This window comes from Anser brachyrhynchus (assembly GCF_964034855.1).
Source record: "Anser brachyrhynchus genome assembly, chromosome: 3".
Taxonomy (NCBI): Eukaryota; Metazoa; Chordata; class Aves; order Anseriformes; family Anatidae; genus Anser; species Anser brachyrhynchus.
The window spans coordinates 2,668,045-2,684,618 of record NC_137696.1 but is presented as its reverse complement, the minus strand read 5'-3'; the positions used below and the strand labels follow the sequence as shown (position 1 = coordinate 2,684,618).

At 41.5% G+C, this 16,574-nt stretch overlaps 1 long non-coding RNA gene across 3 annotated transcripts; it reads right to left on the bottom strand.

The window, feature by feature from the left end:
• Nucleotides 1-6: 6 nt before the first annotated feature.
• Nucleotides 7-15,950, bottom strand: LOC308192487. 3 transcript variants are annotated; one of them, XR_013948837.1, is made up of 7 exons: nt 15,452-15,950; nt 13,841-13,964; nt 11,843-12,119; nt 11,254-11,473; nt 7,762-7,804; nt 5,486-5,690; nt 7-194 (listed from the first exon to the last, which is right to left on the bottom strand). It is a non-coding gene; the product is annotated as an uncharacterized lncRNA (long non-coding RNA). The 3 variants fall into 3 exon arrangements; XR_013948838.1 differs by lacking the exon at nt 11,843-12,119 and adding an exon at nt 14,530-14,654 and having other exon boundaries at nt 15,452-15,731; XR_013948839.1 differs by lacking the exon at nt 11,843-12,119 and having other exon boundaries at nt 15,452-15,728.
• Between the last annotated feature and the right edge of the window lie 624 nt (nt 15,951-16,574).

Below are 16,574 nucleotides of genomic sequence, written 5' to 3'. Positions count from 1 at the left end.
ATTCAAACAGGCAAAGTATTTTGTTTTGGTGCTCCCCACAACTGATTCTTGAGTGACTGGCTTTTGATGTTTGCTGTGGACCTGCTTTCAGCTGTGTTGCTCATTCCAGTTTCTGCTATAACTTCACACGCACGCGGCAGGAACTCAGCAATGCTAATTTTAAAATAATAGGTTGTCTTTTCCAGCAGGTTTTCCTGTACAGACGCAACAGAAATATCAAACTGGTGAGTTATACTGCTGTCACTTAGATAGTGGAGGTGTTACTGAGAAAAATTATGCCAATAATGAATGTCTACAATGGAAAAATGCATGTCAGAAACGAACTTAAGGGTCTGCTGTAGCATTACTACTAATTGGCACCTATCTGTATGTAATTATATGATCATGCAGCATACTTGAATGATAATGGAAAAATAGAAGATTTACAGGAAAAAACAGACTTGTAATTGGGATTGTGCAGAATATGTGGGGGCTGCGTTAAAGTTTGCCATTTCTCATTCACAAGTTTCACAAGCCTATCATTAAAAAAAAAAAAGTAGTTTCCAAATTGTGTAACAGTCATTTAAAATTGGTTCCTTCACTTCCCAAGCAGGGTTGCAGAAGCTGCAATATTCTTTTATTTGGGAACTGTTACATTCAGAATAGGCAAAGCTAGCCTCTTTTCGGGTTCATCACCTGGTGGAATAAAGGGCAGTGCCTCAGTCCCTGCAATACTTCTTTCACTGACATTCTTTGACATTACTGAGCCTGAGCCTGCAGAAGCATGTTTGCACTGACCTCAAGGGGAGCAGCAGATCTGCCTCCAGCAACAAGGTGCACGATACAGCTGCACTCTCCATGCGTTCAAAGCTATGGGAAAGCATACAGCCCGTACCTGACTTGCCCTTAACGGCTGCCCACCCCGCTTGGGCATGCAGAGAGGCTGGAAAAGCGTGCCAGCTCAGCAGGGAGTTAATCCTCACTGATGAGCAAGTGTGTTCCACACCGAGTGCTACTCAGTTTGCAAAAATGCCATCTAGTTTTTAGCGCCCATGAAAGAACATAAAAAAAAAAGCAAAACCCCAATATAAAACCCCAAAAACCCCAGAATACCTAAGCTGCCACTTCAGACTTTATTATTTTTATTATATTTCAGAATTTATTAAATCCAGACACCCCTGCCGAATGGTGCCAGGCACCCATGTCAAGAGGCTCCTGATGGGGCACACAAGTTGCTGCTATGCCCCATTACTGCCCCATCCTGAAGCTGTATCCCAGAAACCACCAGCCCTCCTGCCTCTGGGGTATATAGCTCCTGTTCTGAGGGGTTTCCTCACGTTGTAGCAGCTATTTAATGAAAATCAATAAAATTACAAGCTCACACAATCTGCTTCTGCCAGAAAGAAAGGGCAGGGGGATGGGGGGAAGGGGGTTGCCTTTCTTCAGCACAATTCTCTAAATGATCAAGACTGGTCTCAGAGTAGTTGTAACAGTGGCTCAATAGTTCAAAAGAAAGGTCTTGCCTGTATCTTTCCTGTTCATACTTTATTCAGTTTGTTACTGGTTTTTTTTTTTGATCTTTTTAAACCATGTATGGATGGCACAGAAAGACTTTACCAAAACAGTAGGATTCCCCAGCCTTTTCCTTTTGTCGTAACATGTTTATCCAGTTATAAGTCAGACTTCTCCTGTGCAAAGAACTCCAGGCTGTCAAAAACCCTGCAAATGTTTTATTAAAAGTGTATATTGAGAAAAGAAACTACTTTTAACATGTGTTTTTATTTCCTGGGATCCAACTTTTCCGTGCCTTCCCCCCCTTCCTATCATCCATCTTGTGTCTAAAACAGTAGTGGCTGAGCAAAGGGCACAAGCTGTCTTCGTCTAAGTGCAGAAGATGCATGGTCCTACAGTTCATGTGCATTTCATAGTCATGAATTGTGGAGAAGACAAAAACTTCAATAAAAATGAGCTTAAATCTTCTTAGAATCATTCTAGGGTACGGTTCTGGCATAATGATAAAAAGGCATTAATTGCAGTCAAAGAAACTGCACTGTATCCTTCACAGTAGAAGGATGTTCAGAGTGAAAACAACAGAAATAGCACAGTAACTACAATAAAGTACACGCACCATTCTAGTCTTATTCATTCTGAAGGGTAAGACTTTCAGCCCAAAGTGGTTCACTGTTTTATGCAAACGCCCTGTAAAACCAGCTGAAAGCTTGGGATAAACTCATTTGAATCTATCCTCGTTAACGGAGAAACAAGGCAGTAGCAAGAGAAAAACAACAGCGGAAATAAAGATATTGCCTGTAGATACCAAAAAATCACTTTTTAAAATGATAATTTTCTCACTAATTAGAAAGCTACCAATGGTTACATTGCGCCACTGAATTTTCCTAGCAGAGGAAAGCCCTGAGAGTTTCCTCAGGGCTGAGAATTCTTTCTTGAAATACTCTCATCTTAACTAAGGAAGAAAATTGGTTTTTGAAGACAAAAGTGTGTAGCATGGCAGCCCATGCTGTTTGGAAAACATTCGTTTCTGAACAGCAAGGCCTGAAACTTCTCATCTGTCAGACGACATCAGGGTCAACAGACGGAGGATGGTCCTCTCTCTTTCCCCCAGGAAGAAAAAAAATTAATAAAGCATAGGAAACTCAGTAACTCCTGTCCCCCTCATTAAACAGGTAGCTCTTCCTCCACACACGTGCCTGCAAAATCTACACAAATGCCAAACGCACAGAACAAGCTGCCTTTATCTGGCACACACACAATTTTAAGGCTGTCTGCATCTGAGCAGCTGATTATGTGAAAACTTGAGCTGCTCTTCTGCCTGCATAGCTAAACAGATCATCTCCTCCAACTGACAAAACACTCAAGTTATAGTTATTCATATCCATGCCCTTCATGACAATCTCAAGTAATCAAAAGCAATCAGATCATTACAAAAGATCAGGCTGGGCAGACGAAGTGTTGAAATTCAGCCTCCCTGGGAAAACAAATTCACATTACCAGATGATTAAACGCTCATTGTTGATTGTCTAATACTTGGGGATATTTCTAAAGACCTTCTTCTCTGTTTTGCATCCTCTCTACCCTTAGTCCCCCTCCTTGAATCCAGTTCTCAGCCTACATATCTGGCTCCAGTCCTCATAGCTCAGCCCCAGCAGCAACTTGAGCATAATAGAAATCCCATCTTGTTTCCAATCACCTTTTTAGCAAGGAAGAATATGTCACAAACCAATCCTTGCCAATGCTGCAATGGCTGCAGAGCTGCTCTGGCCTTTGCCAGGCCCCTGAGACAACTGGATTTCCTCTTTGCTCCTCTGCTGGGTCTCTACTGCTACAGCACCGAGCTCTGTACGGAGTCTTTCCTACTGTAGGTTTTTCTGAAGCCTTTCCTACATTAGGTTTGAAAGTTGCCCCATCTCCTTAGAAACATAAGACATACACAGCAGCCACAGCCTGGACTATTTGCTCTTGTTACAATACCAATGAACAATGCTGTGTAATTTACATCTGTGCAAACAACAGCATGACAACTGCTTAGCAGCATCGGTATCAAGATGTTCTTAGAGTCAAACTGGTATGAAGCTCTTGCATTCCGCTGCAAATTAGTATGATCCACGAGCTGCATCCTCAGCAGGTAGGAAAAGCACAGGCTTTGAGTAGAAAACATCAATACAATGAAAAAAAGAAGTGTTTTGTGGAGTGGAAGCTGGATGTTCAGAGCGTAGCCTGAACTTTTCAAGTCGCTGCCAATGTTCTTTGTTAGTACCAAGAGGAAATGAATATTCAAGTGCCTTTGAGGCAGTCTCACTCCCTTTTAGAAATAGAAATCTTTACTTTTTGCCCCTTTCAAAGGGAGGCTGCATCCATCGTGGTGACCAGCAAGCCCAGCAAAAGCCTGCCAAGAACTGAGCACAGGAGGGCACGCTGCCATTCCGGATCAATTTGCTACCAGGGCTGCTTCTCCTCAGCATGTCTCAGGGGGCTCGTCAGCCCCGACGAAACGTGCCAAAATGCAATCTGTTCAGGTCTGGTAGGCAGTAAGGGCACTGCACCTCATCTCTTGGTGCGTGTACGCTGCAGATTAGCTCAAGTGAAACATTGGAAAGGTTATTTAACAGCTGTGGGGGCAGATAAGCAAGAGTACAGGAGCAGTTAGGAGATGACCATGAAGAAACGTCTTGCTTACTGCTCTAATAAGAGTTAGTGAAGATGGTCCATTCATTTTGAATGTTTTCTGGACGAAAACAAATTCTCCCCCACCAATATATAACATCTACATGGATTAAAAGGGAAGCTTTGCTGCAGGTGGTCTACTGCTCAAACGACACTAAAAATCCTGAATTGCAGTGCCCATTGCGGCTGTCTCTTCCTCCTAACAGCACTGCTGCCCTCGCAAATTGCAAGTTTTCTACTAGCAACATCTCTAATCCCATCAGCAGTAACTGAACTAATAAGCGTAGTTACTGAAGTCAAGATTGGCAAGGATACTTTTAAGCAGGCCATTTCCAGATTGGATTTCCATCGCTTGCAGACACTGTTCTTGAGACACAGCCACATCCTATAAACTCACAGTTAAATTCACAGAGCCTAGCAGAAAACAGGGATTGCCAGTGAATCATGTGCCCTGCAACATCAATGATCTTAAACCACAAGATTTTTTTTCCCCCATGAATTTCTTATCCCTTCAAATTCAAATCCGGGCAAAAATCTGTAGGGCTTCCCATGCACAGGCACAAGCAATCCAGTTCAGTCAGCTTCAAAGATTATCATGATTATAAGGGAGCAGAACAAGTGAATGGGAAAATATAGGCTTGTGTCCAGACAAATAGTAGATACGGAAACAAGTTCTTCTCGTTTTCATGAGTTTTGTCACAAAACTAGTATTTTGGAACATGAACTGTTTGCATGCTCTGGTCAGCCAAGTGGAAAAGGCTTATGAGAGGCTCACTGACCCCCATGTAGGACACTGTGCAGCTGCATCACCTCACAATCACCCATGTCCTTCCTTGGCCAGGATATTGGGATCCTTGGGTCCCCACCACAGGGCATGTCAGCTGGGCACAGCCACAGCCCACGGGGGACGTGATGGCTGCAGCTGCGCCCTGCCCTAGGATGCAGGGGCTGTTCTGTTGACTGCACGGGGGGGCAGAATTGCCAACACACTGCGCTGTGCCTACATCCAGCTGTGAGACAGTCCCATCTGTGCATCCTTTAAAAATCTGCTTTTCTTCTGATGTGGAAAATTTTAAGTACTACCAAGGATGCTAACATAAATATCCCTTCTGTAGACAGACTGTCTGCAGTTTTACTTCACCTGTAGCTTGTAGCTGAAGTATTACTGTAGTCACAGAACTGCTTTTCTGCAGCGTTGGTCTATGATAGAGTTATTGGCAACTCAATTGCTAGTGAAAAGCAATGTTCTGTAACTCACCTTCAATTCCAATATATCCCAATCACTGTTTTCTAAAGAAACCAAAAAGGTAAACTCAGAACTGACCTCTTCCTGGTGTGCAACAACTGCAATATCCAATGCTGTCAGTTGATGTCTACATCTGAATAAAATCCCTGTCAGGCATGGCCTCCTGTCACCAGGCTGTGAAGTGAGTGGTGAGGAAGCTCATTTGGCTTTCTGCACTTGCATCTCTTCAGCACTCCGCTCTGAGACAGACTGCTTCTATGGAGTGTGATACAGATGGTGTCAACTGCAAGAGAGAGTTAAAAGCAAAAAGCTCAAAGATGCAAAAATATGCAGAAGGACCTCAAAACTGACAGAAGAGCAGTAAGATCAGGAAGGAAGAGATACGCCAACGTTTTGGCAGTGAAGAGAAGCACATGTCAATTACTTAACAGGGAAAGTGAGCAACCACATAATACAAAGAAAGCTGAAATCACAAACATTGAACTAAAATACTGGCCAGCCACCCTCAGGAAACCATGCTGAAGAATGCATAAGGAAAACTTAGGTATTAACATGTCTGCTTATTTCAGAGCTAGCAAATACAAAAGTAGGTGAGATGTTTTCAGTATACTGCTACAGTGTTTGAAATAATTTTGGTGTGCCAGAAATCCTTTGCCTTTCGGCCAGATGTCATCAGGCTTAGTGAACTTTCCAGTTGGAAGCCAGCACAACTGGGAGTCTTCTGTAGCTACAAAGGAAGATGAGGGATGCCCTTATCTTCAATGATTTTCTATCAGCAGACGCATAAATAAGAGCTTCTGACATGCTGACCCTTACAAGCATCAGGAAATCTGGAGGGTACCTTACGGCTCCCCACAAACCCATGATTTTCCAGTAACTCCCAACTATTTTTTCCTGCTCCTCCCTGCATCTCACAGTAGAAAGCAGAAACAGACTTTCAGTCCTGATAAATCCATCTGGTGGTGGAAAGCCAAGTTAAAAACCTAATCAGTGACTTCATATTCCTCTTGCCAAGAAAACTGATGTTCAGAAGGGAGGGAAATTGTAATGTGAGCTCACCTGAAGTGCAACTAGTAACTCACAATGCTGCAAATGAAATGATACGTATCCACTATGGGCTTGATCTTTGATTTAATTTCCAGGTAACATGGATCAGTATGCAAACTTAAGTATGTGCCACCCCGCCCTCTGCATTTTAATCAGGCTAAAAAGCTAAATCAAAGTGTGAGAACAGAGCAATAAAATTATTTTAATATAGATGGCATTCCTAACTGTTTGGTATTATTTTATAGCAATTTGCCAGTCACCAAGCTTCAACAAAAGACATTTTTGAAAATGGCAAATTTAATAATAGCTTCTCACATCATATCTGAGGAGAATAAGATATTCTTCAGTTATTACTACTCTTCTCAGCACACTCATGCAGAATTAAAGAAAAGCAGGAATAAGATATTCTTCAGTTATTACTACTCTTCTCAGCACACTCATGCAGAATTAAAGAAAAGCAGTTTTCAATTGTGAAGAGATGGCACAATAGGCTATGCTTTGAAACAAAATGCTATTGCCTAGTGTTACTGCCTGTTGAAGTTATTTTTGCTTTTTAAGTTGAAAATCCATTTAAAATCAGAGTTCAGTGAACATTCAAGCTGCCAGGCAGCAGTAGTACAGACAGGTGTCTTCTGATGCTTGCAAAACTCATCATTAATAGATATGCTGTCATAGTATTAACGTTGTGTTTAAATGCTCTCTTTCATTAGGATCTGTTTACTACTAAGGAATACAACCCCTCCAAGTTTACAACATTCTTTCCATTTACAGTATTTCAGGTAATTGAAATCCTAGACTTTCTGAAAAGTGAGATTTATTCAGAGAAAGGTCAGAACAGTAATAACAGAGCTTAGCTGCTCTGAATATATACACCTGCCTTCAGAAAGACGTTATATCATGAGCAGCTATCACACATTTGTATTGGATGCTCCACTGAGATACATACTGAGATTTAGATAGAGCCAACCATCTATTTTGGAGGTGGTCACTAGATGTTTACTCACAGAAATCCTGACAATTTTTCTGCAAATAGCACAGCAGCCAATGCAATACAATACATATACAAAGAACATTTAAAGACAATTAAATCTCTCCAGTATCATAACTGCTTGTTATAAATCAAGACAAGGTTGTCACTCCTCTTGGATCAAGGTTAATCTCTTCAAAACCATTAAATTCAGACACATGCATCATCAAGGATCTATTTTACAGCTTTTCACTCCAATAATCTGTAGCAATATCAGCTGAGCAGGGAGCAGCAAGACATTTCATATTATAGACATGGGAAAGCAAGAAAGGACTCATACCATTATCTGTGGTTTTCATGCTGTACTACTCTGGTCTTTTTAGCTGTACAGGAATAAGAGCAATAGGAATTATTTAGCAAGACGTAGCAGGGTAAAGCTATAAAAACATGGGAAAAAAAAGGTAGAAACTGGTACTCTAATGTGTTTGGTTCCCCTTTCACCCTCCTCCCACAGCAAATTATCAGAGACTCTTTTGGCACAGCAACCCAAGTGTTAACCTATCTCCTCATAAGCATAGATAAAACGTGACAAAGGTGAGCCTTAGTATTCCCAAATGCTGGAAATGAGTGAATGCTGAATCCCTGCCTATACTCGCTTGTTAACAAGCTGAAATTTTATTTTAGGACATACTTGGCCTTACTAAGTGACAGGTATCTAACTAAAAGATAGCAAGTTTTCCAGGGAACAGCCCTGAACCACAGAAAAATCAGAACCCTATTCTGCTGTTCACATTTCCAGAAATATCAGTAATGAAACGGGGAGAAGTAAAAGCCATATGTTTTGTTAAGAATAGAGAGACTACTACATAGCTTTGCAAATGCAACAAATCAATAATGGTTTTACGCCACCTGAAGATTTGCCCCTGTTCCTCTACAATAAAAATATATCCTGAGTGTCTAACGGGCTGCAAGCAACCTGCCAGGCAGTTTGTGAGAGCGCTGTAAAACCATCCTATCTCAGAAGTCTAAGGAAAACCAATGATTAAAAGAAGATAAATGCTAACTTGAAAACTGTTTCCTCCCCAAAGAGAATTGCTCTAAGGCATATTAATCTAGGCTAAGTGCATTTAGTGACCCGCTAGCATTTGCTGCCAAAAACAGCTGGATTTGAAGTGTTAAGCCTCAGCTTTGATTAACTATCCAGTAATCTACAGTGGCAGCTCTAAAACACAGAATAGGCTTATCTTTACAAGGGGAAAGAAAGCAAAATGTTTCCTCTCATTAACTTTTGAAAAAAAGCTAACTGGAGAGGCAGCAGATACACAGATCAGATTAACAGAGAGAAGAGACACTGACATTAGTCTTTTATGCAGCAGGAGCAAACAGTGTAAATTTTAGACTAATTGTCCTGCTTCAGTGTTACCAGAGATATTTTTGGTGTCCAAGATAAAACTCACAGCAGTGGCACATTTAGCTTATACAGTACATTAACGAAGGAAAAGCTGATTAGCTTATCTTACATTTAATGAAATTCACAAGATCCTCTAAGATCCTTCCTGCATGAAATGGCTACACTGATGATGTGAACACTCCCTGGGAGCACTCACGGGGCTGCAGAACAAACAAAGTAATGGACTCACAGCACCAGGCTCCACAAAATTGACATGTACCATTCCAAACAATCCACTAAATCAGGATCAAAATAGACTGTACGCAATTTCAGTGAATTAGAAGTTCAATGAGTTATTCCACTGAAATATATTTCCCAAAGCAGCATTTTCAGGGATTAGAGTCACCAACCTTTGTTACAAAAGGTGCAATTACCTGGCAGTAAGTCACACACACCTGCTGAGGGAGGTGACTGAGGCTTTTTGTGAAGAACCACATAGGCACCTCACACTTTAAATGGGATGAAGGTTAAGCTTCTTAAATTCACACAGAAAAACATCATCACACTTAAACACCCCACATGCTGCCACATCTCCCACAGCCGAAGGGCTGGGAGTCTCCTCACAGGGATGCAGTGAACGCAGGGACCCCGGGCAGAGCCGAGGGAGGGTGGCTTTGGCACCCAGGTGAGCACACACAAAAGCACGCGTGGCTTTGGCATAGCAGGGAAGGCTTCTGCTCTCAGCGAGGCTCTGACTCTGTTTCTCCCCCTTCTGGCAGAAAACACTAAATGTGCAGGATTTGGAACTACAGCTTTAACCAGATTCAATGCTTTGTGTACAGCCCATGGGGAAGAACTGGAACTATACAGGAGCAGGTAGCCCATGTACCTGGTTTGCTTTTTGCGGTAGCTTTTCTGATCCTGGTACGTAACATCTCCCTGTTAAGAAGCTCTGCTGGCGTTTCAGCCCAGAAGAGATTGACATTGGCTACAGAGGACTCCCTCAGGCACTTTTTCCACATGCACAGCTTCTCAATGCATAATTTCCCTGGCATGCCTTTACCACTCAGCCAGTTGTGTGCTCATGGCACCGTCACAACACGATCATACTTATCCGAACGGACAAATGCAACAAAAGACCATCCATCGTTTAACGCAGCTGTGCGGCTGGGACCAAAGCCATCAGGTCTCAGTACTGTGGTCATGTCTGCCCTGCCCCTGCACAGACTGGATCTCAAACAACTGGTGGTCCTTCCACCCACAGCCCCGCTAAGTGACTAATTGTGCTAAGCGTACTGCTGGGCAACTGGATTAAACGCAAAACTGACAGCAGTCCCACGGAGCTTTCCCACAGACCCCCTCCAATGGCATTTCTCTTGTAGCCTGAGGGAGCGCCCAGGCAAACCGGGCTTCCAGGCCAGGTAGGGAACAATATCAAACCACAAATACAGGTGAAGACAAATACTACTCTCTCTACCTGAAACAAGTGGCAACCAGCTTGAACTACTCACTGTCAAGTGAGGCAACATGAGGAGAAGCCTTGCTGACAGGGCATTATGGATGGCCATGTTATCTGCCAAGATTTAACTTTAAACGCATCCATATGCAAGCCAACAGTGAGGCAGGGAAGAGAGCAGCAAGCTTTTCATCCAGGAGGAAGGGACACAGCAGCAGAGCCAGGTGTCAGTAAGAATAAGAGAGTCCTGCCTGTGACATGGTCAGCACAAGGCAGCCAGGTGTCTAAATAGCATGGAAAACACTTCATGGAAAGAAACATGCTATCAAAAGAGAATAAATTTTATTTGCTGATTATCTCCATTTTCTTTAACCTGCATTAAGTCTTCTGAATTGGCATGTATGCCTGCCTTAACCTCTTTCAGGTACAAAGAAAATTTGAACCTTCTTTTTGAAAACAGGCAAATGGAGATAAAGTCTTCAGCATACCAAACACTCCCCTTATTCCCATAGCCCTACACCAACCTTTTCAATATAGTAAGTGTGCCTACAACATTCCTTATCACTACTGCATATTCAGGATCACCATGTGTTAAACCCATCCTCTGCAGTACTGAGGATAATATAGGTTGGAAATGAGTAAAGTAATTCAAAAGAATAACATATTGGTGAGATTTTAAATATCAGGTCTATCAACATTATCTTAATTTTACAGGGTGCATACAACAGCATTATAAAAACCTCTCTGCCCTTGGGAAGGAGTGCAACTTGCTTTAACTTCATAGCATCATGGATTTTCTTAATCTTTCCTGAGAGCGTTGGAATGATTCTATAAATTTCCTTTCTTATCTTGCAAATTAATTCAGAGCTGCAAATATGGCTCTAGAGGCTGATTCCCCCTATGTCTGCACTCTATTTAATTATGTTCAAGAAAAAGCAGCAGCAGCTGAGGACAGAAGGCTGCTGCTCTGCCAGGGTAGTGCTCACCATCATTGGAAACAGGAGTAAATGCACTGCAGATGCGAGGACACCGGGGATCTCTCTGTTGCTGTGAAGTGCCCCTAAGAATCCACCACAGAGGGCACTGCAAGCGGAACTGCAGACCCCTGTACTCTGGTCTCGATGTATTTCTAACTCTTGGAATAACTCATGGAGAAAAGCCAAATGCTGTTAGGTACCCCCAAATGGTTTGTCTGACATTCCGGAGCTGGGGAACAAACACATGACCAGAAAAAGAGCTACAATCAGTCGCTTGGCGCCGTGCCACCAGCCATAAGCATGATTGATACTACATTTGGTTCCATTAGATACAATCCCTGTAATAGAGCTATCAGCACCTTAGGAACAAAATCTCTTTTCTGATTGCCATTTTCAAGGTCACCTTTGTAGCGCACTAAGAGTTTTAATTGAAGAGAACTTCTGTCATGGGTTATCTGCCCCAGTGGGGTTCTGAGACTTCAGCCTGAACTGTATTTTGTCCCCATTTATAAGCTACATTGAACTTTCCATTGTCCACATTTATCTCCCGTGCAGTTCACTTGCTGACAAGTCACCCTTTGAGATTAATAATGCTTACACAATTTTCTCTTTCTGCTCTATGATTTTCGCTTCTTTTGTCAATTGAAGAGCTTTCAAAAAGTCACTTTCTCGACTTTCCAATTTCTTTTATTCAGCTTTTCAAAATGGTTTCTTTATGACCTGCTGTGTTTTTTTGAAAGTACAGAGCTGTTTATTTGGCATCGTAAACAGATGTGGAGGCTGAATTAGATTTAGTCCTTCTTCGATCAGGACTGGGACATTCTTCCAAACTTCTAAATTTGTCCTGTTCTGCTGACATGTTTTTCAGAGTGCAGCTGTTAAATTAATAGGCAAAGTGAGATGAGCAATTGTGAGGAATCATCCTGGAGCACCTAGATCTTTCCTAATGCAAACCTCCGTGATTCAAGGGAAACCTCAGGGATTCAATGCAAAAAGGGGTAGCCATGCTATGCTAAAGAGGTTTATAAAACTACCAGTTTTGAAGCTGAACAAACACAACAGACCAGTGGTCTGGTTTCTGTGGACACTATTTTATTTGCTCTGGCAAGAAAGAGAAAACACACTGTTTCCACACTGTCTGCATTCAGCAGCATTTATCATTCATTATATACTGGAACAGATCTGCTCAGAGCCACCTTTAGCTTTGCATCACCACCACTCTGCACCATCAAACATGATTGATAAAAGCTGCTTCACGTCAACAATACTTGTTGGAGCATCAGCTATGTGACCAACCATCCTATTTAAAGCCAAATCCATTCCCCAGGAAATCTTTTCCAATACTTTATACTACTCCTCCACTTTCACATAGGTAGTGCAAATTTCTGAAGTCATGGAAATGCACACATTTCACTGCCGACTTTCCAAAACCTTCCTCATGCTGCCCGAGGACAGCAACCAAGCTCTGACCCCTCCAGACAGGGATGTTTGCTACCCATGAAGCATGCGCACCATAGCTCAGCATCAGTGGCAGATCAGCCACCAGATGAGACCAGCACCAAGGTTACCAAACCCTGTGTGTGGTGGGACCTACAGCAAGCTGCAAAACTGGTCTCAAGTGGAGAGGGACCAACCACAAGATCACTTTGATAGTATCATGAAGAATGAAACAAACATATTAAACTACTCACAACCAAAAGCTGAAGTGCTCTCATGGAACATTGCTTTTGGCTTAATAAACTGTTGAGTTTTTAGCTACATCTAGTGACTATTGTGAAAACATAATATCTGTAACAACACTCCAGAGATGAGCAAGTTAATCAGAATCCCAACAGAAGCAGATGACTTTCTTCGGTCTGTTCTGTCTTTTTGGTTGCTTGGCTCTAATGAAGCTTGCCTTTTACAATTACCTGTAATTTGGTTTGTGTTGCAACAGCCCTGAAGTTGCAAACTGACAGAAGCCCTCGACAGTCCAAAGTTGTTTTTAGCTTAAGCTATTCTCATGGTAAAAATGGTGCTCAGTGAGCATAAGATTTAACATTAAGATACACACCTTCTTTAATTTCCTTCCCCCAAACATAAATAATTCCCTGTGAATATGCCTTCCCTAATGGAGAAGAAAGCCCAACAGTGAATTTAGCTCTGAAATATGAAAGCACAGCAAGACATTTTGGAAAGGCAGCTTCTGATGGTGAGCAAAATATTAGTAGGTATAAAATTCAGAACAGAATCTGTCCCCAGCCACTAGCTTGTTTTGCTCTGTCTTCCTCCTGAGGCTGATTTTTGTTCTCCTGGCAGCCAAATTCCTCTATATCAGAGCTCTTTTGCAGACAATCAAAGTAATTTAATTCCTATATTTCAAAAAGCTAGAAGAATGCTATTTTCCTGACCAGTATTTCTGGGGGGTAAAAAAAAAGAAAAATCGCCTTCTATTGAGGGTAGCACAGCAGAACAATATTCTAGATCTGTAGGTCCTTCTGTTGCATCTTCATGTCTTTCCTTTCTAATTCACGTCTTTGCTGTCTTCTTCAATGGCTTTGTTCAAGAAACACTGTCAAATCCCTGGCATTTATATCACAGCATTTCAGCAACTCACCATATTACCAGAGGCTGAACAACATTACATCTGCAAGTATCTTGTCATTACTTCCTAATGTATTTACAGTGATTCCAGGGGTCAGTCATCACATCCACGGATAAATCTATTTAAAGAGCTATTTCTATAGAGGAAAAAAAAAAAGAGAGAAAAAAAAAAAACATAATTTGAAACTCTGAAGGACCTCAAAGGGCTTAAAGAAAACAGCTTCTGAAAATTTCCTTCCGTAGTCCTTAAAAAAGCAAAGAGTTACAGAAGCAACTGCAAATTGTGCAAATTCAATCTCCGGGACAGAATAATGTGCGTTGTTATCCCAGGCAAAATAATTATAGAAAAACAAGTGAAGAAACATTTCTGGCTGCTGTAGTACCTAGCTATTAGAAAATAAATGTTAAATCAATTTAAATGCTAGCTCCTAGCACAAGCCAGAATTTGCTGATCCAGCAGCTTACAGATGGATTCATGTGTTGGTCAACGCTGGTCTGATTCAGCGTATCATCCAGCAATCAATATCTCCCTTTCTCGTATTCCAGCAATCCAAAAACTGTATTTAAATGCTATCCACTTCTATTTGCTGCCAAATATAACCTCATTTCACCTAAGCCACTGCTTTCTAGGCCAAATGTTCTTTCCTGAGGATAACATAGGCCAATATTGCCCACACCAGATCAAGACTTGTCCAGCCTTACCTTACTTTGCTCCACCAGCCATAGACAAATCCCTCACCATAATCCAAATATATAATGTTGAATGTTATTGTTGCTACTATTACCACCCAAATACAAATTTGTCAGGCTCAGTTACACAGTACACCCTGAACATGCAAACAACAAAGAACATGTCTTCCTTTCTCGAAGGGGAATGTAAACTTATTAAACAGACTTAATAGGAGTAAAACTTACTAGACAGCTCACAGAAATGAAAATACAACTGCCTTGTATGGTGCCTGTCATATTCAGGTATGGAAACATTTTGCACAGGACATTGACATTATCCTTTCATTTCACAGGTGGGAAAGCAAGGGAGCATGCAAATTAACCACAGCTACCAGTAACCAAGCCAAGAAAAAAATTTCTTCCTTAAATTCTATTCCCAAACTCCACTTATGAGAGTCCACAGATTATCAGAAATACAATTTTGATGGAGCCTCCATCAATTTCTGTGACCTTTACATTCTAACACTACTAGCAGAGCTAACATCTGACCTCTGCTCCCTGCCCTTGGCCAGGGATTTGATTCATATGTCAAGACATACAGTGACATATTTTAGTATATTTTCTTTCTTTCTTGTGCAGTTTTTTGAATTGATTTGGGATGAATCTTTGCCTTGTGGCAAAATTACATGCCAGATTACAGCAACATCAAGTAAATGTGTTTTACTAAGCTTCCTTATACACAAGAAAAAAAAACATTACTAACTCTTAATCTCAAAAATAACTGTGAATATTGCTTTTTTACCAAGCATCAAATTCTTCCACAAGAATACTTTGTCACTTGTCTATTTTAATGCCATTCCCAAAACCAGCATATACATGCTACTTCACATTTGTTTCTAACATAGCATACAGCAGGACACAGAGCATAAGAGATTGCTTTGAAACTAAGAGGTACCCAAGTCTTTCTTGAGTCTGCAGATAACAGTCAGAATGAAATCCACATTTCCAAACGACACTTCTCAAAGCAATAGTTTCAACAAAGGGGGATTTTCCAGGCAAAAACTCAAAGCCTATTCAGAACAGCACAAGATAAATCCAAAAGCAAGGCTACAACATAAATTAAGGTCCATCCAGGAGACGGGGACAGAGAAGAAATAGGAGGCAGCCACAGCTATAGCATGCCTGGTGGGAGGCACAGAGGTGTGCTCAGGGTTGAGTTGAGACTGGGCTCTTGGGCCATGTGTAGAGGCTGCAGGTAGAGGCTCCAGGTGAGGCTCGTCAGGGTCACTGAGAGCCATTAGCACCTGCAAAACCCTGATACTGGAATGGAAGCAACATTTGCAAAAATGTGTGTGATTTTGAGGGGTGATTTTTTACCATCTCTGCTTTAGGAGCTAAATTTGAAGATGTGATTTTTGTTTCTTTTTTTTTCAAACAGTACTGCTCAGAGCAGAGGCTACATTGCTAGAGCTACAAAGTGTGTTTCCTTTGCCTGCCTTGAAGTGATCACCTCAAGGTGACCAACATCACCAGCTGCTCTGAGAAATCTTGGCCTGGTAGTTTGCCCTGAACAAGAGAGGAATGTGCAACAAGCCTTGTCCCATTCATTCTTCATTTGTACCCACCAAAAGAAGGAAAAAAAGAAGACAGTATTTAAAAGTTATGAATACCTGAATACTGAATTCAGCACCACAGCAAATTCATGCTCACTGTTTGATGAATGGTGAAGGGATGGGATTTTTCAGCTGTTTGTATCGCAGCCTGACAGGCTCTATTAATTCCAATTCCACCAGAATCACTGAAATGATATTTTAGGAACTGCGAGCCATCCTCACATTAAAAGTAAAATTTGACCTTTCAGGAGATAAACAGCAATGTTTGATCCAGCGTTGACAACTTGCAAAAACTTACGGGAAATTCAAGCTTTGGAGGTTTTATGCTTTATGCATTAGGTAACATAATCCCATGAAGAACATCTGACTCACTCTTGAAATCCATTGTGTTGTATTTGCCATGCAGGAGCTGAAATACCTTTTCTTTAAACTTTAAATCACATCAATTTTTTAAAGACAGGTTTT